Source organism: Lepidochelys kempii, chromosome 6 (genome assembly GCF_965140265.1).
Source record: "Lepidochelys kempii isolate rLepKem1 chromosome 6, rLepKem1.hap2, whole genome shotgun sequence".
Classification (NCBI taxonomy): domain Eukaryota; kingdom Metazoa; phylum Chordata; order Testudines; family Cheloniidae; genus Lepidochelys; species Lepidochelys kempii.
Genome location: NC_133261.1, coordinates 125,329,109 through 125,354,495, shown reverse-complemented (window position 1 = coordinate 125,354,495; position 25,387 = coordinate 125,329,109). Strand labels below are relative to the sequence as shown.

At 47.2% G+C, this 25,387-nt stretch overlaps 1 protein-coding gene across 11 annotated transcripts in view; it reads left to right on the top strand.

Annotated features, from left to right (window-relative positions):
- Positions 1-25,387, top strand: part of SAMD4A (sterile alpha motif domain containing 4A) — a 211,533-nt gene that overhangs the window by 54,314 nt on the left and 131,832 nt on the right. The window lies entirely within an intron of this gene.

Genomic DNA, 25,387 nt, shown 5'->3' with positions numbered 1-25,387 from the left:
CCTAATTTACCCCTTCACACTGGCTCTGCCATAGATGTCCTGTGTGACCTTTGGCAAGTCATATAGCCTCTCTGAACCCCAGTTCCCCCTATAAAGTGGTGCTGAAGGAATCTCGTTTCATTAATGTATTTGAGGCACTCTTCTATGAAGGTGATGGAAGCCATCAAAATTAAGACCAGAAGGGTCTATGAGAACATCAGTAGAGAGCCCGGTAACTTGTATTTAGCTACAGCAAACTTCCAGAAAGTCAGACAATCTTGATTTGAAGACAGCAAGAGATGGAGAATCCGCCACTTCCCTTGGTAGTTTGTTCCAGTGGTTAATCATCCTCGCTGTTAAACCTATGTGTCTAATTTCTGATTTGAATTTGTCTGGCTTCAGCTTCCAGACATTGGTTCTTGTTCAGTCTTTCTCTGCTAGATTAAAGAACTCTTTAGTAGCTAGAATTTGCTCCCGTGACGGTACTTACAAACAGTAATCAAGTCACTTCTCAGTCGTCTTTTTGGTAAGCTAAACAGATCGAGCTCTTTAAGTCTCTCACTGTAAGGCATTTTCTGTAATCCTCAAATAATTTCTGGGCTCTTTTCTGCACTTTCTCCATTTTTCAACATCATTTTAAAAATGTGGACACCAGAACTTCACACAGTAATTTAGTATTGGTATCGCCAATGCCATACACAGAGATAAAATTACCTCCCTACTTCTATTCATTTACCCCCTGTTTATACATTGAACGATTGCATTAGCCCTTTTTGCCACAACATTGTCCTGGGAGTTCATGTTGATTTGCCTGTTCAGTGTGACCCCTACATCTTTTTCAGAGGAGCTGCTTTCCAGGATTGTCCACCATTTTGTAGGTTTGGCCTTCATTCCTTATTCCTAGATGCATAACATTGCATCTGTCTGTACTAAAATGCATTTTGTTCGAATAGGACCATCTTATCAAGCTAGCCAGACTGCTTAGTATGACTTCCCTGTCATCATTGTTTACCACTCCGCCAAACTTTTGTCATCCACAGATTTGATCCCCAGCAATTTTATATTTACTTCCAGATCATTGATGAAAATATTGATTAGTGTCAGAGCTCCTACTGATTACCGTGGAACTGCATTAGAAACAGCCCCATTCAATGATTCCTCAGTGTTGACCACTTTGAGATTTGTCAGTAACTTGTTAATCCATTTAACATGTGCTTTATTAATATTGTGTAGTGCTAATTTTCTAGTCAGAATGTAGTGCAGTGCTAAATCAAACACTTTACAAAGTCTAAGGCTTTTACATCTATACAGATACCTTTAATGACCAAACTTATCTCTTCAGAGAATGAATTCAGGTTTTTAACAAGATCCATTTGCCATAAAATTATGTTAGCTGGCATTAGTTATATTCCTATCCTTTATTTCTTTATCAGTTTAATCCTGTATTAACTTTTCCATTATTTTTCTTGGGATTGATGTTAGGTTAACCACCTCATAGTAACCCAGGTCATCTCGCTTGCCCTTTTTGAATGCAGGCATGACATTAACATTCTTCTAGTCTTCTGGAATTTCCCCAGTATTCCAAGATCTACAACAGCAGGCGAGAGATCTCCTCAGCCAGGTCTTTTAGGACTCTTTTTGGTGTAAGTTATCTGTGCCTGCTAATTTAAAAATATTTATTCTTAGTAGAAGTTGTTTAATATTCTTCTTAGTTAATAATGGACTGTAAAGTACTTCATCATCCTCTTATGATACAAGTACATCATCCTGCTTCTTTCCAAATTAGAAAAGGGATAGATATAACTGTTCCAGGAAGAGCTTTCAACAGTAAAGGAGGTTCTGTGGTTGATAAAGCAGTATGATTACTGAGGTATTTCTTCCACACAAACAGCGCTTGAAATGTGCTTGGGGGATAGCTGGAGTATAAGTGATTATGATATACCCACATTGTTCATTGCTGCATGTTGGCACATACCATCCTCCCCGCAATTTGAGCACTACACACAGACGAATAGCTGAACCATGAAAAGTGTGGTCCAGTACAACTACTGAATTTTCTTTTTGTTCTGACCAATTGCATGTTACTCTCACTTGCTCTGCACTTCCTTTTGTGTTAAGATTACAGGACCTAGATGTGGTAATTATGTATGTTTGGGAGACCAAGAGCGCAAAACAAAAATCAGTAAGAAGCTCTTTGAGAAACTTTTCCTTTATTTTTAAGTAAAATATTTTTAAAAGTATCCTACTTCATCCTGAAGAAAACAAATCTGAGTTTTATTTGTTGGTCTTTACTTTTTAGTCCAGCACATTAAAAGTATGTTTTCTTTTACCAGCTTTTGTATCAAGCAGCAGTTGCTGCTGCTGATGTGTCAAGAGAGCCTGTATTTGACAGATTCTGTGTTTACCAGTCTGGGGGCTAGGCATAATACTGGCAGTGCTTAGTACTTATTTAGCACTTTGCATCTTCAAAACACCGTACAACTTTTAAGTAATTAATCCAACAAATCTTTGAGCCCTGCAGTTCATTCTTCTCTTTGGTCAGCTTTGTTTCGAATCTTATAGGCTTTAATCAGATTGACGAGCAAGTTAATCACATGAGGAGCCCTGCTGACTTCAAGGGGGTTTCTTGTATGAGTAATGGCTTACCTGTGTAAGGACTGTCTACACTTGAAAGTTAACGCAGGTTAACTTAAAGTGGGTTAAGCTAAGCAGGAACAAGGTACCGTTCTTCTGGAATAAGTGTGTCCACACATGGAGTTGATCAGGAACAGCTCCACGGTATGTCTACGTTGCACTCAGAGGTGTGACTGCAACATGTGTAGAAATATCCAGACTAGCTTTGATCTAGCTTGCGTAACAATAGCAATGATGCTTGTGACAGTTCAGGGGGTGGGCGCTCAACTATGTACCCAGGTTTCTGGGGGGAGGGAGAAAGAGGGGGGGAGGTCGTGCTAGCCAATACAGCTGCTTCTGCTGCTGCAGCTTCATTGCTTCTATTACTTGAGTTCGCTCGGGTAAGTCTACAGGTGCTGCAGTCGTATCTTCGCATTGCCGTGTAGATGTACCCTGTGTGTAGACAAGTCCTTGGGAGATTCACACTCTGGCCCTACAATAGTTCTGCTTGCCTTTATTTAACAAGGCAGAAGAGACTGAGCTGGAAGATACTGTGCTTTAGTTTACTACAGATGCTTCTTAGTAGTTTCTGAGGTAAACACATTGAGGTTTGCATACACATCAAGTTTCAGAGTAACAGCCATGTTAGTCTGTATCCGCAAAAAGAAAAGGAGGACTTGTGGCACCTTAGAGACTAACCAATTTATTAGAGCATAAGCTTTCGTGAGCTACAGCTCACTTCCTCAGATGCATATCGTGGAAACTGCAGCAGGCTTTATATATACACAGAGAATATGAAACAATACCTATTCCCACCCCACTGTCCTGCTGGTAATAGCTTATCTAAAGTGATTTCCAGCACAAATCCAGGTTTTCTCACCCTCCACCCCCCCACACAAATTCACTCTCCTGCTGGTGAAATGGGCTATCACCAGCAGGAGAGTGAATTTGTGTGGGGGGTGGAGGGTGAGAAAACCTGGATTTGTGCTGGAAATCACTTTAGATAAGCTATTACCAGCAGGACAGTGGGGTGGGAATAGGTATTGTTTCATATTCTCTGTGTATATATAAAGCCTGCTGCAGTTTCCACGATATGCATCTGAGGAAGTGAGCTGTAGCTCACGAAAGCTTATGCTCTAATAAATTGGTTAGTCTCTAAGGTGCCACAAGTCCTCCTTTTCTTTTTGCGGATACACATCAAGGTTTAAGTACAGCAATTTGCAAAGGCCTCAGATCTCCTCCATCGGATCTCAGATTAGCCTTTTCCTTCTGCCTGATGTGTGCAGCTGAGGCGGAATAGAATGTCAGATCACAAAAGGAAGGAACTGTTCGAGTCCATAAAATGTTTGACATTTGAGAGTTGTTTTGAAGACATGACCTCCAGGCGACAGTTTGGTGCTTTTCAACTCCCAGATTTCCTGTTTGAATTTTTAAATAGTAACACTTGAGCTGCATAATCACAGGATAGTCCTTATGCTGACTACCACGGAGAGGCTGTGAGTGCAGATAATAAAGTCTATTAGACTTCTATATTTTTAAAAAATGCTCCGTATGGTATTTCAAGTGGCAATTTTGTTTCAAACTTGACTTTGCAATGAAAGGACAGAGCTAGGGTCTAGAAATACCCAAGGCGTTAGCTGTGTCTTTTCTCTTCTTCACTTTCCATCCAAAGATAATAAAGGTTATAGGCCTAGCCCTCCTCCCCAAAGCTGCAGGGTTTGTGTTGCTTTTTACTGCATAATTTTGGCAGCAAAAATATCCTTGAAGTTTGGAGGAAGATAGAAACAGATTCCAAGAGCTTTTAATGTGCCAGAGCATCAAGAATGAAATAGATCTCTTTGGGGACAGAGTGAGATAACAGAGATTATTTTCTTTGTTTGCTGCTGCTGTGAAGTCATGATGAGCAAAGTTTTTGTTTTAGGGAAGGAATATCACAAATCTTTTCCTTGGTGGGAGAAATGGTTCAAACTGTTACAGCTTTCAAAGTGAAAACAGAACAAGTGAAGGGCTGGATTTTCAGCAACAAAATTCTTGCTCTGTTTGCACAATTTTCTTTTGTCTCCAAGTAACTTTTTAAAAAGTAACATTTGTTTTGCGGTTTTTATGATTTAGCGGCATAATTGATCAGGCTGTGACTTAATGATGCAAAACCAATGTAATTCCTAAATATTTCCTTAGATTCTGGTATTGTCAGTTTCCATAGTAGTGAGCAGAGGTATGTGTTCATTTGTTTCAGTACTTTTGTCTTTTTTTTAAATGTAGTTCAGAATGAAGGAGCAGCCGTGGAGAGTGGAAAATTGTTGTTCTTATCTCCAAACTGCTGTCAGAAATACACTTCAACCCCAGGGGCCGAGTCTCTTTTTCCCTCTCACCAATTGACACCAGAGTAAAACTCCATTGGTTTGACTGGAGTCTCTCCTGATTTACACTGGCATGAGGTGAGAATCTGGCTGTAGATTATTTAATAGAGGGACATGGAGCTCTGTTTCTATTCAAGTGTCCTGCAGATCTTTAAGGGCACTGCATTTACTTTGCCTGTGGGAGGTTCTGGGCTAGAGTCCCCTGTTTTTTGCAAATGTGAAATAAAATGAAAAACTCACCCCATAGCGGCAGCTTGTAGGGCTCCTGTTCCATGTGTGGCTGTGCCCAGCTCCCTACTTCAAGCTTGTTGCCTGGTGCATGGGGTTGCAGCACCACTTGCTCAGGTTTGGCCCAACCTCCCCTCTGTCATGACATGGGGGTGCCTGGGCCAAACCTGAGTGGTGCTGTAACCCTGGATGCCAGGTCGCAACACCTGGAGCAGGGAACTGGGCCTGACAGGCCGGGGGCTGCTGCTGTGGGGTGGGTTTGCTTTGAAGCCCCCCACCAGGTCACAGCGCCTGGAGCAGGGAGCCCAGCTCAGCCCCATGGGACAGGAACTGTAGAAGCTGCTGCTGTGGGGTGAGTGCAGAGTGGGCTCACTCTCCACCTCCCCACGCCCAGCCCCACTGGACCTCCCACCTCAGGGACAGGACCACCCCCACCTCCCCATAGATTAAATGAAATAAAAAAATTTAAACATACCCCAAAATTATTAATAAATAAATAAAAAGAATCTCCTGGGGCTGTAATCATGGCCACTTGAAAGGTCTTTCAGCGATGGGATGTTACTGCACCAAATTTTCCGGATACAGTGAATATAGGTTTCAGAGTAGCAGCCGTGTTAGTCTGTATTTGCAAAAAGAAAAGGAGTACTTGTGGCACCTTAGAGACTAACCAATTTATGTGAGCATGAGCTTTCGTGAGCTCATGAATATAGGATAATAGATGTCCTGGATCAGGGAGTGAAAGGTGAGTCTGGATGTTAAAATTCCAGAACAGGATTGCTGGGGGGCCACTGGAAGTTAGGAGTGAGGTGCATTTGCAGAGGGACACACGCAGAGTGCTCCTCGAAGTCTGCCCGGGCCATTAGCTCCTCGAATTTCTAAGCACCAGACACACAAGCCAACCATACATATGTATATGAATGATTTAGGGCCAAATCAGCCCATTTCCTCAAAAGCATCGAGAGCAGGGAAACGGGGGAAACCTGATGAACTGCTCCCAGGTGTGTCTGGGGTAGGACAAAGTGAGACAGCACTTTCTTTTCCCTCTCGCGTTACGGAAATTGTGCAATTGCAATGGGTTTGTTTGCATTATGCATCATGAGATGTGTGGCAGGGCAGGGATGCGATGAGATTGGGAGAGAGCCACCATCCCTCAGCATCATGAGCCCTCTAAGCACACTGAGGATTTCCCTGCAGAAGGTGATGCTGCATTTTCCAATACACAGTCACACCCCACACCTTTTGGGCTGCAGGCAGGACTGGGGCTCCATTGGCATGAGAGAGCCACGGTGCTGTGAAAGTTAAGGGGTGTGTAACCCTTCTTGTGGATGGGTCACACCTTATACCTGCTCTGTGGGGGAGTAATCCTGTCCCAAGACTGGTTGATTTGCAGGAAACTCTGTGAGTTGAAACTCAGATTTTCCTGGCCCTCCTATCTTGGGCTCTTTCTGCAGAGAGGATGATTGGGCACATAGATTTTGGTGAGTATGGTCTGGTCTGCACTTAAAATTTAGGTTGACATAGCTGCAGCGCTTAGGGGTATGAAAAACCCAGACCCTGAGCACCGTGCTCTGCTGACCTAACGCCAGGAGTAGATGCAGCTAAGTGAACAGAAAAAATGTCTCTGTTGACCTAGCTGCTATAGCTTGGGGAGGCAATGTTGTTACAGCAATGGGAAAACCCCCTCTGTCCCTGTACGGCTGTGTCTACACTGCCGGGTTATGCTGAAAAAGTAACGGTGCTGTAATTATGCTGGTGTAATCCCTGTAGTGTAGACATGGCCTAAGTATTGGTAGCTCTCATCTGTGTTCACCCACAAATCAGTCAGTGTGGGCTTCACTCTGACTTCAGTGGGGGCAGAGTTAGGCCAATGGCAAATGCTTTTTTAAAACTTGCTCCAAAATTTCTGCTTTATATCCTACTAAAACTGCTGGCGACCAGGAGAGCTTGCTCAGAGGACTCAAGCATCATTTTTGCTGTGTCAGGGCTTTTGGCTACATTAACAGCCTGGGAAAAACTTAAGTCTTCTTCCAATCAGCCCCATCAACCACTTCCGCCAAGCCAATCGTCACCATTGATGGTGCAAAACTAAAGAACAGAGATCATTTTACATACCTGGACAGGGCCATCTCCAGTGAGGGTTCCCTGGATCAGGAAATATCAAACAAAATATGGAAAGCAAGCCAGGCTTTTGTGGAAGACTTGGTCATCAGATTATTAACCATCATACCACCAAACCGTCAGTAAAACTGATGATTTGCAGCACGACAGGGATAGCATCCCTTTCATGCAGGTGTGAAACATGGACAGTTTTTACTGTAGATACATCAAGCAACTTGAAACATTTTGCATGCGCTGTCTTTGGTCTGTTCTGAAGGTCCACTGGCAAGACAAAAAGAAAAGGAGGACTTGTGGCACCTTAGAGACTAACCAATTTATTTGAGCATAAGCTTTCATGAGCTACAGCTCACTTCATCAGATGCAGCTCACAAAAGCTTATGCTCAGATATATTTGTTAGTCTCTAAGGTGCCACAAGTCCTCCTTTTCTTTTTGCGAATACAGACTAACACGGCTGCTACTCTGAAACCTGGCAAGACAACGTGTCACACATTAACATCCCTGAGAGAGCAGAAACAAACAGTATTGAGGGAATGATTATCCAGGCTCATCTTAGATGAACAGGTCATGCCATCAGTGGGCGATCCCGGACTCCTGAAGAAAGTCCACTATGGAGAGCTGAAACTTGGAAAGCACAGGAAGGGCAATCCACCAAAATGCTTCAGACACACCCTTAAGTAGAATATCAACTCATGCAGCATAAATATTGATCACTTCAAAGACACAGCCAAGGACACACCTGAATGGAAAGCAACTATCAATAAAGGTTAAACACTTCTAAGAAGGGTAAATGTGAAAAACTGTTTGAAAAAGGTGCCAAGCATCATGCTAAGTCTTCAGCGAGAGCCCACAAGTACCAAGTGACATTTGTTTATGACTTTGCTCTTCTCAGATGGGACTGTGCTGCTACAAGAGAACACACTAGATGCTGCGATGCCATCGTCGGATATGATGGACAGTCACACACAGCAGCCTTGGTGAAGATTTTCCCTGCTGAGTTGAGAGATTCACAGCTGCTGAGGGCTTCTCTGCTAACTGTAGATACTGGCTCTTCCTCTTGTGAAGGCCCTTTAGCCATCATGCCATTCTGCTGCAGAAAGGTTTGGCGTGTGAAAAGAGCTAGCAGGAATGGAACCATAGTGTGACATCTGAAGACGTCTTGAGATCAACTGGTCTTGTTTTTTCACTTGTTTTTTCGCCAACACTAACATTATTTCCCAGCACTAATTTAAGTGAGTACACCTGACATGCCCATCTTGCATTAAAGACAGGCACTCATTTTCTGTGTTTTCAGCTGTATGCACTTCTGAATGCTCCCTGATAAGTAACTAACTGAAGACATTTAACAACCACTGGCTCAAATTCTGCTCTGTTACACCAACATAAATCTGGCTTAACTCCATCAAAGTCAATCGAGATTTGCCAAATTGACGCCCACTGTAACTGAGATCAGATTTTGGCCCAGGAGAAAAGTCATTTTGCTCTATTGCTCAACATGTTTCCTCAGTTAATTCTGTCTGGCTAGCTAATCTTGTACTGTGCCCATCACTACGCTAGTGTCTAAATTCAAATGACAAGTTTAATGATAAACATCAGCCTCTTTGGGGATGAAGAGAGGAGAGCTCTTTTGAAAAGTGACCAAGAAATGACCATTCATGATAAACCAGCACAGCCCTGATCTAAACAAGAGAGCTCTGTAGTTTTAAAAAAAAAAAAAAGAGCAGAGAAAAATGCACAGTGTATCAGTGATGCCTTCAGCAAAAAAAAAAATGATTCCAGATCGCAAAATGCAAGGAATCTGTCTGCTACGGTACTTTTTGTGAAACATCTTGTGCATGCAGCAGATTGCTCTCTCGCTATTGGGGCATCCTTTGTTTTAATTTACTGACTAGAGCCCTGTGAGCTGTATTTCATCGCTGTGTTATAATTCTGCTTTTACATAATACTGAGTTGCTTCTTTCGGAAATTCACCTTCTCTGCAAAAAGATACGTTTATAGCATACGCAGTTTAATCAGTCTTTCAAGAGGTTATGCAACTCAAGAAAACAACTAGTGTTAGCGTTTGGCTGGTCCTGACTGCATTTTTGTAATTGTGACTCCAAAGGCATATTAATCCCTTTCAGGTTATCAGTGTGATTTCAGCCATTGGAGGAATGATTTCTCCTTCTGTCATATCTATTGTGATGGCTTCCCTCCAGACGTTTGCCTTAATATCACCTAACCTTGATTCACAGTAGCAGGTGTAAAGAGAGCTTTGTATACTGGGCTGAATTCCGTGCTCATTTACACTTATGCGACGCCGCTAAACTCCTTGGGGTTGCTTGGGCGTAAACACAGAATTTATCACGTCATCAGAGCGCCCACTTTTATGGTACGTTCGTGCCATAACCAAACATGAAAAGAATATCCGTTCAGTCCCATCCCTGATTATTGATGCCGCTTGTCGAGGCAGGCTTCTCACTGTGTCTGCAGAGGAGACGGTGCCAGTCCTTCTGCAGCTGTTGCTATTAAGGGGAGTGCAACAGGACTGCTGATTAGTGACAATGACAGAGCTTCCTCTGCAGCAGCCTCCCTCTGTCCTCCCTTGTCAGGGCCCCTTACAGACTCGCGCCCTCCAGCCTCTTCTGGGTCCTGCCACCCTCCGCTTGGGGATGGTTAAATGACTGCAAACAGTTCCAAACAGTCCCACCAGTAAAGTCCATCACTGAAATTCAAAGGTTCACGCTTTCTGGCTCTTCTGCTATCAAAGCACAACTCTTCCCTGTCACAGCCGGCTCTTTACAGGGTCAGTTCTCATAGCAGTCTCCCGCTGGAGTTTAGCCTTCTGACCTGGCTTCCTTCTCTTACCAGTGTCTTCCATGATCTGAGAGAGAAGGTGGTCTATATACTGACCTCCTCCAGAGAACTCCTCCTGATTGGCTGGAAGAGAGGGGAGCCCTGCCCCACCCTACATTACAGGGCTCCTGATCCTGGGCCTTTAAAGGAACAGTGTCCTGGGGTTCCCCTCCATCCAGCTCCTAATTCCCCAGGACTGCTTCCTCGCTTCTGCTGCCAGGCAATTTCGTGGGCCTTTGTTCATTCCAAATCCCTGGAATGGGGTTTTCTCCCCCCCACCCCCACTAGTAAAGGACCAGTATAGCCTATTACAAGAAGGCATACGCAAAGAGGTGTCTGTCTTTGCACTCCATTGATGGCAAGACTAGTCTCTTGATCTGTGGTGGTAGGAATCTTCTGTGAGGTCCTCACTACTCACCAATAACAAATCTAAAATCTCTTGTTGGTTCAGCAACTATTTGTTGAAGAAATCTTTCAGCTATCACATCCAGGAAAACCTGGGCCCTACTATTATTAGAAGCACTTGTCCTCCAGTCCGTATCTGGGAAGTTAAAGTCTCCCATAATCACACAATTCCCAGTAGTATTTATTTCATTAAAAACATTAAAGAGGTCTCTATCCATATTGAAATTGGATCCTGCGAGTCTGTAGCATACCCTATCAGGGGAACCTCTAGTACAGAGGTGGCAAAACTATATGGCCCACGGGCCACATCTGGCCTGCAGGACCGTTCTGCCCAGCCCCTGAGCTCCTGGCCCAGGAGGCTGCCCCCCTTCCCCTGCCGCCACGCAGTGCAATGCTCTGGGCAGTGGGACTGCAGAGCCTGGCCTGACCCGGTGCTCTGTGCTGCACGGCGTGGCTGCCTGACCTGGTGCAGCCACGCTGTTAGCCGCCGGTGCGCCAGGCAGCGAGGTAAGGGGGCAGGAAGTTTGTGTGGAGGGTTCGGGGGGTGGTCGGGGCGTGGATAGGGGTCGGGGCAGTCAGAGGGCAGGGAATGGGGGTTGAATGGGGGCAAGGGTCCCAGGGGGGCAGTCGGGAAGGAAAGGAGGGGTTGGATGGGGTGGCGGGGGGCGGTCAGGGAGCAGGGAGGGTGGATGGGGCAGGGGTCCTGGTGGCAGTCAGGAAGGGGGGGGTTGAATGGGGTGGTGGAGGGCAGTTAGGGGCGAGGGATCTGGGGGCGGTCAGGGAGAAGGGGTGGTTGGCTGGGGCAGTCAGGAAGGGGGCAGGGGTTGGATGGGGCGGTGGGGGGTAGTTGGGGGCGGTCAGGGGACCGAGAGCAGGGGGTGTATGGATGGGGCAGGAGTCCCCAGGGGGCCATCAGGGAACAGGGGGGTTTGGATGGGACAGGAGTCCCGGGGGGGGCCGTCAGGGGGTGAGAAGCGGGGGGCGGGGTGTCAGATATGTGCGGGGGCCGGGCTATGTCTGGCTGTTTGGGGAGGCACAGCCTCCCCTAACCGGCCCTCCATACAATTTCAGAAACCCGACATGGCCCTCAGGCCAAAAAGTTTGCCCACCCCTGCTCTAGTAGCTTCTTTCCTCAAAGTGATTTTGGACCAAACAGACTCTCTTATCCATTCCATCACTTTTAATTTCTTTACCATCTACCTCATCATTAATATACAATACTAATCCACCATCTTTGCCTTTATTTTTGTCTTTCCTGAACAGCACATACCCTTTAATACCTATACTCCAGGCATGACTCCTATTCCACCATGTTTCTGTTATCCCTATAATATTTGGCTGAATTTACTGGCTCTTGTTAATTTGTCAGAATATTAATATTGACCACGATTTGGCCCTTTAGTGAATTGAGCACTCATGAAAGGTGCCATTCTCATGGCCCCGGAGACAGAGGGCTACATTCTCAAGAGTAGATAGGCAGCTAAAGATGAAGATAGGTACCATGTAGGATTTTCAAAAGCTCCTAAGCAAGTTAAGTACCTAACACCCGATGGGATGTTAGGTGCCTAAGTTGCACTGGTGCTGTTGTAAATCCAACAAAGTGCTTGGTTGCATCTTTAGACATCATTTAGGCTCAAAAGCTCTCTGGTGACCCACAGCATGATAAGATGGGGCTGGGAGGGACAGCTTAATCGGTGCAGTTACAATGCGTGGGACTCCTGCCACCCTGGACTGAAATGATTTGAACTGAAGCAGTGTAGAAAAAGGTGTTTTCAAGGCGTGTAACAAATTACTAGGGACACTAGGGCAAAGGGCTTTTGTGGGAGGAGAGAATAGTGTCTGAAACAATCCTGGAAGGTCCAAATCCCTTGAGGTAGTATCTCTGTCTGTTTGTTGCTCTTCCCTTTGCCAGAGAAGTAGCGGGTAAAATTTTCAGAAGCTCCTGTGTGACTTAGCAGCCTGAGTTCCTGTGAAATCAATAGGACTTAGGCTGCTATGCAATGTAGGCACTTGTGAACACAGTACCCAGCATTTCTGGGTTGTGGCACACTGGTGGTGGAAGATTTGGCATTTTGGCTTGTAGTCCACCCATCCACATCATCTAGTTTTCCATAAAGACAACAGATCCCTTAGCTTTGTGCTGGATTTCACCCCTGCCAGTTTTGTTTGTAACCCTGGCTTAAAAAAAGAAGGCCTAGCCCAGACCTATGTTAAGAAAAGTCTTAAGTGTTTTCCCAAGGCAGCATAGATATTCCACAAAGATGATTTCCGTTTTGCTCTCAGAGAGTAGGGAATAAGCAGCACAAGGTGTCTGGCCGCACTAGTAATTGAAGCCTGTGTAATGATGCAGAATGTGTCCTTTGCCTTTGTGGAATTGAGTTGCACCCAGCAAGAGCTGTCTGAGCCTCTTGGTAGTCTAGACCAGTGGTTTTCAAACTTTTTTTTCTGGCGACCCAGTTGAAGAAAATCATTGTTGCCCGTGACCCAACGGAGCTGGGCATGAGGGGTTTGGGATGTGGGAGGGGCTCAGGGCTGGGCAGAGAGTTGGGGTGTGGGAGTGAGGGCTGTGGGGTGGGGCTGGGAATGAGGGGTTCAGGGTGTAGGAGGGGGCTCTGGGCCGGGGCAGGGGGTTGTAGTGTGGGAGGGGGTCAGGCCTCTGGGCTGGGAATGCAGACTCTGGGGCGGAGCTGGGGATGAGGGTTTGGGGTGCATGAAGGGGCTCTGGGTTTGAGTGGGGGCTCAGAGCTGGAGGAGGGGATTGGGGCGCGGGCTTACCTTGGGCAGCTCCTGGTCAGCAGCGCAGCAGGGGTGCTAAGGCAGGCTTCCTGCCTGTCTTGGCACCGTGGACCGTGCTGTGCCTGGAAGTGGCCAGCAGCAGGTCCGGCTCCTAGGCGGAGGCGCGCAAATGGCTCCGCTTGGCTCTTGCACGTAGGCACTGCCCTCCCCTCCTCCCCCCCACCCCAGCTCCTGTTGGCCAGGAACCGACCACTGGGAGTGCGGAGCTGGTGCTTGGGGCGGGGGCAGCGCGCGGAGCCCAGTGGCCCCCCTACCTAGGAGCTGGAACTGCTGCTGGCTGGTTCCAGGACACAGTGCAGTGTCGGAACAGGTAGGGACTAGCCTGCCTTAGCTAGGCAGCACCGCCAACGGTACTTTTAATGGCCCAGTCAGTGGTGCTGACCAGAGCCGCCGCGACCCAGTGCCTTCCATTCCACGACCCACAGGTTTTGAAAACACTGGTTTAAACAGGTTTTACTGAAGTCTCACGTATAAGCTATCTTGTCATTTGCTGCATTTCTGTGGTGAGATCTCTGTGCCATAGCAGATCCCTGAGTCATTTTCCTATCCCGGCCCGCCCTTCACATGAGTTTCCATAAAGATTGTCAGAACCTCTCATTCAGGATAGGTGGAGCTGAGGAAAAGCCGAGCCAATGTTCTACCTTTGTGACTCAGAGCCCCTGTCTAGCGAAAGGCTCTGGCTTCAGTTTCTTCATGCTCTTTGTTTGTTTCTAGTGCTTGACTTTTCTGGGAAGGATATGCTTCAGCTTCTCTCCGTCTCAAAAGCGCTGGACAAGGATTCCGCACAAGAAGCGTGAGGATATAGAGGGTGGAGTGAGAAATGCTCAGTCTAGATCATGGATCTATCAGAGAGAGCACTGGGTTTTTAGGGGGGATTACCATCTCTCCGGCTTCTCAAGCTGGGGCATGCCCCTCCCCACCCCAGTCAGCTGGGACACAGAACTCCTCCCAGGCAGGGAGAGTGAGCTCCTCCGCCCCGGATGAGAGATGACAGTTCCTCCGGCCCTGGGGCCACAGGGGGAGATCCAGCTCCTCCAGCTGCCAGGGGAGAACCAGCTCCATGGGCAGCACGGGTAGAATCAGCTCCACTGGCCCCAGGACTGTGACAGGAAGAGCCAGGTCCTGTGGCCATGGGGCAGGGGGAGAGGGGGAAGCCAGCTCCTCTGGTTGTGCAGGGTAGGGCGGCGCAGAAAGTGCCCCTCCAAAAGCAGCCACATTTTTATTCTTGTGCACACCCCTGTATGTATGAATGGGGTCAAGGAGACACAATCCGGTGAAACTTGGTACGGTTTCCTTCTCATGGGAAAGGAGTCAGGGGAGGCATGTGGTGCAGCCTCCCAACTCTACCGGTCTCTGCTTCACTAGTCAGCCCATGCCCCCCGTGTCAGCACCAGCCCTGGAGGAACCATGCCGCCATCAGCCTGGTACCTTACACTCGGGCGAAGAAACCGAAGAGGGGTGCAGGTGCAGAGACAGAGTTAGCAGTGCTTGCAGTTGCAGGTGTCCACCAGGATTTGGAGATAGTGGCTCCTGTCCCCAGCCTTCCATTCCTATAAAGCAGTGGTCCTCAAACTTTTGTACTGGTGACCCCTTTCACACAGAGGGCTCTGAGTGCCACCCTCCTGCCATAAATTAAAAGCACGTTTAAAATATTGTTAACTATTATTAAATAATATTATTAACACTATTATAAATGTTGGAGGCAAAGCAGGGTTTGGGGGTGGAGACCGACAGCTCACAACTCCTACGTAATTACCTTGCCAAGCAATTCCCTGAGGGGTCACAACCCCCATTTTGAGAACCCCTGCTGTGGATCCTGATCCACACAGTGCACGCACGAGGTGGGGGCAGGGGCGGGGAGTGTTTCCATGGGAAGAAGCAGGGCTTAAATTCAGCTGGAGATGTCCAAAGTGCAGCTCCAGTAAATGTTTTCAAACCTGCGGGGCAGAAGACCCGAACCCCCGGGGCTCCGGGAAATACTCTGTGAGAATTTAAACCCTGGAAAGAGGGAACCATTCCATGGAAACCACTACCCCATTTTTCCCCGACCTTCCCATGTCTGCCCGGTCTGAGTCCCCTGTGCCCATGGAAGCAGGTGATGAAATCTGGTCCCTTGTTCAGGATGTGGGGCTTCACTATCATTTCCAGTCAGGCCCCTTTATACTGCTCTGGAAGCAGAGAGGGACCTTAAAAGGGCCGTAGTGGAAATGAGAACCTCTCCCTTGATGACATGACCTCCAAAGAATTTTATTTCTACTACAGGAATAAAGAAAATGGTGTCTAATTTTTCTCACCTTGGCCACACATCTGCAGTGCACATTTGATTCAAGGACGCGTGCATACGTACCACCAATGGCATGAAAGTCATTTTACCCAGTTCACTTTTCTAAGCAGGTCTTTGCTTCCGCTTATATTGTACAGCACAAAGGTTTCAGGGTTCAGCTGGTGCTGTCCAGCTCTTGGTGTCGGCATCATATCCTCCTGTCTCTGTGCGAGAAAGGATGCGTTTTGGTCAGGAAGTCTGAACAGCTGTGTTATTTATAGGCGAATATTTTTGTTTGGAAGGGAATAGCTTTGGCATTTGTCTCCAGCGCACCTATAGATCAGTGCTGTGTGGGCCTTATTGCTGCATCTCCACCAGCTAGAGAAAGCTGGGGAGACTCCGTTACCTCTTGAACCCACTTTTCTGGTCCATCAGATTTGTGTTAGCCGGGAGGGATCAGTGCATACAGTGGAACCACAATTATCTGATCTAACTGGGGCCAGATCGGGTAACCAAAAATCTGGATAAACTGGAGAATAGGCGTCTGGGGCTCCCACTATCAGCCCCACCCACCCGGGGCTGACAGTGGGAGCCTGAGCCCTCGTTGCCCGGGCCTGACAGCCCAAGCCCTGCCGCTGTCAGCCCCGGACAGCTGGTGGTTCCATAAATATGGAGAGCTGGATAGTGGCGGCTCGGTTAAACAGGGTTCTACTGTATCTGGTTCTCCACAGCTGCCCATTGCTTGGCTTCATGGCTCTGCATTGCAGTCTCTTTGGGCATCTCACTGACATGGCTTTTTAGCTCAGGGGTTTTAGATAGGCTTCAGCTGTGCTTCATAGCAACAAAGGCTGCTCTACGCTTGCCTCTGGCAGCTGCAGGGGTAGACTGTACCCCATGGACAGAGGCCATGGTGCAGCATGGAGGGATTCTGTCTCCAGTCCTGGGAAAATCCTAGGACTGTTCCTGGGAAGTGCGTGCTGTACGAATAGCTTCACCAGCCTTGCAGTGTGGGTGGTGTGTCCCCCAGCCAACTCCAGCAGCCAGTGCAGAAAGGGGCCTCAGGCCAGCTTACCTCACCTTTGTCTGCTTCCTTTTGGGTAGCTAGCCCAGGGGGCAGTTCTTTGTGCCCAGATGGGTGTCCGAGGTACAGAAGCCTCCTGAGCTCTTTTCTCCACTCCTTGCTGCACAGTGTCTGGCCCGTACTCTTTATGTCCTGCCGTTCGCACTCAGCTCTAATTCAGGCAGAGCTCCCAGTGACAGCTGTAGCGTTTGCTCGCGTGTTTGGATGACCAGTTAAGAAATAACACGCTTCATTTATCAGCGGGTGAAGGAGAAGGAGCGTGTCAGATCCCATACTGCTTTTGGGGAATGCTGGCAGGTCTAACATCACCCTTCGGTAATCCCTGCCTCTCATGGCACTCACAGAGGGCTGGCTCACTTGTGTAGGGCCCTGTTGCCTCAGCATTATTCCCTGGGCCCACTCCCCCTTGGTAGTAAGTGGAGCTGGCTATAGGCATGGGCGAACAGGAGTTCCACACCACTGTGCCGCTTGGCTGTCTTTTTTTCTCAGCCGCTCTAGAGGGCACCAAAAACGTTTTCTGCTCTGGCTGGCAAAACACCTACAACCGTGCTCCCATTGGTTCTCTGCTCGGGATTAGCCCTTCCTCTGGCACTGGAAGGGATTGATGTTCCACCTTGCTTTGCTCCTGTCTTTCATAGCCACTCTCCCTCAAGGAAGCAGCGCTCACACCCAGGGTCTTTTTCATGGTCCCGAGGAAGGGGCAGGGAGATGTCACTACCCAGCTCAGCTGCCTGTTCTGCACTTCGGCAGGCTGCTGGTGGGTCCCGTAAATTGCACAACTCATGAGAGAGATTGCAGTGGGGAGCCTCACGGTGGTGTATTAAAAAGAGCAGTGAGTAACATTTGAAAGACTCTGGAAAAATACCTTGATAAGTGTTCACTTAATGGAAGATATTTCAAGAATTCTCTTTAGCAGACTCTCCCCATACACAGCAGATAAACTTGTTCCAGTAGCTGTTAGAAACCCTTTTTTTTTTTTTGAAAAAAATTCTGACTTAAAAATAGACACTAGTATGCGTGTGTTTGGCCATATCTTACTCATTTCACTGGTTTCCACATTTCACTTTTGAAATGAAATCATCCCTCAGCATTTAACTAATGGAAACTTGTTTTAGTTGCCAAGCGAGGTTCTCCTGCCATTGCAGCTATTTTTCCAAAGGACTGGAAACACTATGCAGCTACTATACATGAAGCAGAATGGAAATGTTTGAATTTGTTACCTCTGATAGATATTTTCCAGAGAGAACCATTTAAGTCCCATGTACCATGTAGCAACTAAATACATGTATTTTTTCTTTTTGGGATAACAGCAGAGGGCTTGATTCTCATTTACACTTTTTGCTTGTCTACGTGATGGGATAATGCACTCTGGGGGTTGATTACGTGAGCGTACTAACATGTTGCGCATTAATTGATCTATATAGATCCAGCTGGTGTGCTTTTAACGTTCAGGTGCACTAGGAAATCTTCTTAGTGCTCACCAACAGAGTCTACATGGGCCGATTAATGGCAACACATTAGTGTGCTTTTGAAATAATTCCCCCCATAGAGCGCAGTACCCCTCAGTATAGACAAGCCCTCAGACCTCTTCACACTATTCTGCCAATGTAAACTGGTCTTAAAGTGTGAGTGAATTCCATTTGCACCCACTCTAAGACCCTTTTGCACTGTCAGAGTGGTGTAAAGAGGTCTTAGCATAAATGGGAATCAGGCCCACCCTTTTTTATAAATGAAGTGTGAAAGTAAGATTTTTCACTTTATCCAAGTCAAAGTCCATATGAAGTGAAATAGCATTTCTCATCGTTTTCATCTTAAATATGAAGTATGGTTGAGTAATGCAATGTTCACTGTTGACTTTAGCTGCTGTTTCCCCAAATGTGAGAATCAAGAAAAACAGGAGACTCAAAAAAAATGTGTGTGGTTTGTTTGTAGAAGGATTGGAAAACATCTGAAGTTCCTTTTCACTACATGTATATGTAATCGGCAAGCATAGTTGTTTGACTGTCCTGACTGCTTATTTAAAGGTCAGAGACTTGGAGGTGTCCCAATGTGTATCACATACCATGGTTTTTCCATATAAAAATAGTTATATTTGCCAATAATGTTTAAATTAATTTTTTTCCAATTCATTTAAATTCTAGCGGTGAAGTATTTACACTTGCACAGAACTTCATGGCGCTACCGACTGTCTCATGTGGGACGGGTACAGTGACAGCAACAACAATCTAAAGGGAAAAAAGTTTTTGAAATGCAGTTTGAGTCTCAAGTAAAAAAGTCTTTTATGGGGAAAAATAATGCATCAAAACATTTGCTTGTGGTTTTACCTCTCTCTCTCTCCCTCTCTCTCACTGTGTGTGTGTGTGTGTGAGAGAGAGAGAGCGAGAGAGAAAAAAGTAACAAAGAATTGCAGGCCAAAATGTTGTAGCAAGGAACTGCCCGTGCTCAACACCTCTGAAAATCAGGCTACTTATTAAGGTGCCTAAGTAGAAATTAAATTGCCTACCTTAAGACACCCAAGTTTGCACACTCTGTCCATCAAGTTACCAGATTCTCAGTGCCAAAAAGTCCTCTCGCCACAAATCATACCCAGCACAGGCATGCAAGGTTTCCCACACTACTCCTGTGCCCCAGCTTTGATCTGGAGGTGCCACCTCACGGAGTGGGGAAGAGAACACAGTTCCCGTTGCCATTCAGTCCTTGCTTCACTGCTGAGACTCCCAGCAAAGGTAGCAAATAACCATGATGATGGTTTTTGAATGAGTCTTTTCATGCTATGCCTTAGAAGTTTGTTTATCTAAAGCCTTATGTACATGCAGAAATTACACCAGTTTAATTTAAATCGATTTTCAAATTGATTTAGTTATACCAGTACAAGCCCCTGTGTGGACGCTCTTTTTTTCAGTGTAAGGGTGCGTCGACACTTTGCGCTGGAAGGTGTAAATTCCAGCTCAGGGAGACATACCTGCCCTATCTCTGATTGAGCTAGCAGACTAAAAATAGAGCGTCGCTGTGGTGGTGCAAGTGGCGGGAGAGGCGAAGTGTCTCAGATGGGTACGTGCTCAGGGCAGCTAGCCCCTCCTGCTGCTCGTGTTGCTGCAGCTACTTTCTGTTTTTAGCACACTAGCTTGATCAGAGCTAGCACAGGTATGTCTCCTTGAGCTGGAATTTACACCTCCCTCTCACAGTGTAGCCATACCCTGTGAATGACTTATATCAGTTGAGCTCACACCTGTTCCCAATCAAAGCAAAAGTGAAATAAACCTGGTTTAAACCGTAATAAGTGTCCACACAGCTTTTTGCACCAGTTTAACTAAATTAGTTGAAAATCTCACTTTAAGTTAAACTAGTGGCACTTTCCTAGTGTAGTAAAGCCCTTTTCTTCAAGATGAATGGGAGCATCTACAATTCACTCAGCGCAAGATAAAAGGAAGGAAGTCCTGTCTAATTACAGAGACTGTGGTTATGTTGTAGGCTTTTTCTAGAGCATTCATAGTGTATCCTGACTGTTCTTTAAGCTGGCTGGCACAATCCATGCTGATGCTGAAAGTTTTAAAATAGCACTTTACTTACCCAGCCCAGTGCAAATGAAAATACCTTTAGAAACCTGTTGGCCCTGATTCTTATTTCACTTACATAGGAATAATCCCATTGACTTCAATGGAATTTATTCCTTATTTACATCAGCACTGGGAGAAGAATTGGCCTGATGTCAAATAAGAAGCATCTGGTTACTATATTGCCTGTTTTCCTCCAGGAAATTTGTTCATGAGCACCTGGAATTTAGTAGGAATGTATTTCCTTCTCTATGCTGTACCTTTATTTGTATACTAAACAGGGTTCCCAATCCCATTACGGTTTTGTGAATGTCGGAGACTGGTCAGAGCTCAAACCCGCAGCTGGGTTAGCTTTATTTTTTTAATTGGTAACCTTACCGGGGGTTAAAGGTCCGGAGTTGTTTTGGTGGATCGTATAAAGTATCACTGATAGAGGGAGAGTGAGGGTCAGATTGTGTGTATGTAGGTGTCCCAACAAAATAAAATTAAAAAATCTCTAAAATAGATTATCTGTATTATATGCAGCATATGCAGTTAGAATGCGCTATGTAACGCACTCAAGGCTACACTCCCCACCCAGCTGTGTTTCTTTTTAACTTATCATGTGACTTAGTTAAAGGGCCTGCCTGGCTAGAGATGAACTCGTTTCAGGGAGTTGCTTTTATGTAGTTTGCAAGTGCCTATTGTAAAGCAAAGTCTGTTCAGGTCTGAGCTCTGGCAGGGAGCCACTGCCGGGGTGGAGGGTGCAGAGGAAAACCCCATTGGATGACAGCTCCTGGAGACATGCACAAACACTGGAGTGGCTCTCACAGCAGCTGTGCCCTGTATCTTGCTACATCATATACTGCCTCACTGATAGCCCCTTCACATCCCTGGTGTGGGTTTTTACTGCCACTGTTAGTGTCTCCTGGTTCTTATGGGCCATGGGCACAGGAACAGGTATCATGCTAGGCCTTTGGGCAGGGTCACCGCAGGAGATTTAGGCATCGGTGGTAAGCTAGGCAAAATCTAGCCCTACAAGTATAAATGCATGGGGCTGTGCACTAGCATCTGCAGGGTCAAATCTATTTAACCTGAAAACCACTAACCCTGCAATGTCCAGGTGAATAACAGAGAAAGCAGTCAAAAGAATAAACTTTCTGGGCCTGATTCTCACACTAAGGCCCCTTTATACCTGTCCCTGGTAGATTTAACAGGCTGTAAAGTAAGTGGAAATGGCCCCCATAAAATACTCCCTGAGCAAAGGCCTTTTTGGGTATGTCTGCACTTCAGTGTAAGCCCAGGGTTTGAACTCAGGCTAGAGGATAAGTTAGAACAGCCCTGAGGTTGATCTGATTTACACTGGTAACTGTGTGGATCCTTTTCCAACCCCAGAATATGGGGTTGGCAAGGCTACTGTTACTCCCTTGGCCTGTCTCTGCATCATAGAATTTGTATATTTTTAATAAATGAACTGAGAACTTGTAGTTTTAAGGCCAGAAGGGACCAGTCTGACCTCTTGCCTAACACAGGCCATAGAATTTCACTTAGTAATCGCTGAATCATGTCCCTGGTGTGTATAATTGTACTGTGCACCTAGTTATGCCAGAGTTTTAGTCCAAGAAGCTTATTGTTGAATGAACACTGTTGAAAGGTGAATTTATTCTGTACACCCAGGCCCTCTCTGGGAAGCTTTCGGAGAGTGCTGGATAAGTGATGTCTCCTTTGGTCATGTGATTTTAGCCAATTGATTACACCTGGTTTTTGTACCACTTTGCTGAATGCTAAACGAATTAAAATGTCAGATCCCCAACCTATTTCCGTTGCCTGGTGTTATAAATGGATAACAGTGATCTCAAAGTGAAAGAATGTGGCTAACCACTGTCATTTGGGATCTTCTCAAGTACTACGGAAACTCCACATTCTTAAGGCCAACTTGTGGTATGCCAGCACATTCCAATACTGTGAGGTGGAAGGAATACTGGTAGTGTGTGCTGTGATTTGTATGAGTGGGGTGGGGAAACACTGTTTTAAAAATACTCTTAATTATATTCTTTCTCGGCAATGCACTGATGCCATTTTTAGCCCATTACAGATGCTATGATTTTTGCTTAAAGGGAGCTCATTATCTTATTGACCTCGTTTTTATTTTTTGCCGTTGAAATGTTCTATTTTCAGACACTTCATAGCCTGTTTCACATTCAGCTCCTTGCTCGCCTGCCGATCGCAGGGCTTAGCTCTGAGTCTGGGAGCACAGATGCAGCACAAGTTGCTGTGAAGAGTCATCCTGTTTTTGTGTAATTGAACCAGTCCCCTAATTTTCTCCGGCCACAAAGCTCTAAGCAGCACTTGCCACTAACCTTCTGTCGCTCTGTTCCATCGGTCTTCCCCCGGCACCTAGCCAAGTGGTTATGCTGCAAGCCGGCCTCTTCATGCACCCGTACCCGTGAGGCCTTGAGTCAGAGCCTAAGGAGCACAGAGGGCCCCTGCTTCCGTGGTGGGCGAGGAAGCTCTTCACTAGCCTGCCTGATGCCCAGGGTTGTCAGTCTGAGATGGTAGCGGGTGCCGCTGGAGGGGCCCCGGAGGGAGAGAGGGCAGCTTGTTTCAGTGAGTTCTCTGCCCCTTCCACTGAGTCTGTGCTGATCCTTTCCCGCACAGACCACACAGACTATTGCCAGCATGGGGCTGCTGGAGCTCCCCTCCATGGAGCGGGGCGGGAGAGGGAATAGAGACCAGGAGACTCAGACTCCCCCAGGGAGGTTAGCTGTCGGGTGAGGAGTACTCAGGTAGAGGGGGAGAGTGTGGATGGATGGGTTGTGTTGCCATCCTGTCCCATGAATGCCTGTGGGGAGGGGTCCCCTGACAACTCTGCTGCTGTCAGCTGGCCCTGCTTCATGAAGCAGAGGGGTTGCTCAGAGCTCTCACTGGCTGACAAAAGGTTGCTTGTCAGACAAAGCACCTCCTTCCCCCCCCCCCATTTTTTTGCACAGGAGCATAGGAGTTGTCATAGTGGACCAGAACCAACGTCCATCTCACCCACCCTCCTGTCTGGCGGTGGGCAGGACCCAGCTGCGTCACGGGCAGGTGCAGCTACCCCAGAGTAGGTAGATGTGGGGTAATTTGCCCCCAGTAAAGTCTCTTGCCAGAGGTTGGCTTAAGCCCTGAAGCAGCAGCAGGGGTTTTTTATCCATTCCTGAATTTTTGTTATGTGCACTGTTGGCGCTCTAGGGTGAGGTGTGTGCTGGGGGAGAGGCGGGGGGCACTTAGCCTCTAGACTAGAGGGAGGGACTGAGGTTGAGTAGCTTCAAAGCAACTCCCCTTCTCATGGCAGGGATGTGGTTTTTCTCCCTCTCTGCATCCACCTAGTACTCTGCAGGGGGAGAGCCTAGCTGGGCCATGGAGCTGTGGCCATGCTTGGGGCACACAGAGTCCCAAGATCAAGTTTTGGGTCTTTCCCTGGTATGACAATTCCCAGGGCCAGGTTCATGCTCTCTCTGGGTCGGGAATCAGTTTCTTTGGAGCCAGGAAGCTCTACAGACAACGGCTATGGACTCAGCGGTGAAATGGGGGTGGACACATGGATGGATTTAAGTGGCAGGCCGCAGCTCGTATTAAACTTTAACACGAGAGGGGCGCTACCTGCTTATCAGCCAGTCTCTCCTAACCAGGCATTTAATTGGTTCCAGTGCAGGGGTTACAGGGCTCTTACCATATAACCCGTAACTCAGGGTAGCCTCTCCTCAGCGTAGCTGAAAGAGCCACATGGTCCCCATTCCAGGTTAAATCCTGGGAGCTGGGGAATGCTGGCCAATCAATGCCCCTCCACCCCAGCTGGCCAGTAGGTGCCAGAGACTCCCAAAGGGAGAGGAGCTAACTGGTGTCCCAGTCCCAGCAGTGGGAGAGGATCTCCCTTCACCGCCAGCCCCACGGAGGCAGGTAGGTAGCATTTGGAATATTTGGTCCAGGTGGGGCTCACTCGGCAGTATAGGAGCCACAGAAACCTGCTCCTGCGTCGGCACTTAAGGTTCTGGGGATGCACAGTTGCTCCATGCTTTGCTTTCAGTTGGGGGACGGGGTGGATTTCTTCTCTTTCTGATCCCCATAATATATTCTCCTGCACCAAACCAGGCTTTGTGAAAGGGGCTCAACTTAAAGTAACAGTGTGTTGCCTTCTAGCCTGGAGAGAATAAACTATCTGAAACACTGATGCTCAAGCAGGTGGCTGTCTCTGGTGTGACTGTCCAATTTGTACGGAGTTTGGTGTGTATATTTATAAATCTTCCTAGGTCCTGACCTAAGTACCCTCTCAGTTGCCACTCAGCAGCCTATTGAATGCCATGCAGGCGCTCAGGGCTGCGGCAGGGAGAGATGCCTCTTCCCGCTGGCCCCAGCCCTGGCCTGGACCTGCTGTGGCTGGGGGAGAGGCCCCCTCCCCCAGCCCCAACCCAGCCCAGCCCCAGAGCTGCCGTGGCAGGGAGAGGTGCCTCTCCCTCACAGCCCAGGTGCTGCTAAGGGGAGTCCTCTCTCCCCGCCATAGCCCCAGGGCATTTTTCACCCCAAACCCATCATCCACAGCCCACACCCACAGCCGGAGCCTTTCCCCCCCCGCACCCCAACCCTCTGCCCCAGCCCTGAGCCCCGTCCCACACTCCAAACCTCTTGGCCCCACCCCGCCACATGAATTTTGTTATGTGCACCAATATGGAGGTGCACATAACAAAATCCATTCCGCCCATGCGCGGGAAAAATTAGAGGGAACGCCGGTCCTGATACTTGCAAAGTGGAGCTGGGCTGTGTGCAGGTGACCTGACCTCATTGAAGGGCTAAGGAAGTCCTAAGAAAAGTTGACTTTTCCATTTTGCATGTTAGAGAAAGCGGCCTTCAGAAAAGGTGTTCAGTGCAATCTTCAACGATACAAGAGGCCAGAAGGTTTAGGTGAAACGAACAAAAGGTAACTGTCAGTTGGAGAATAAATCACTGTGGAGGACGTAATATAGTCATGTGTCACTCTATGGTTCTGCACCTGAAGGAGGGAAATTTGTGTGCCTTAGGGTGAGAGACTAAAGAAGCTCAATCTAATGTTTATCCCAGGCAAGGTTAAGAGGTGACTTGATCATGGTCTAGGAACCTACACGGGGAAGTGATTTCTGACAGTAGATGGCTTTGATCTTGTAGAAA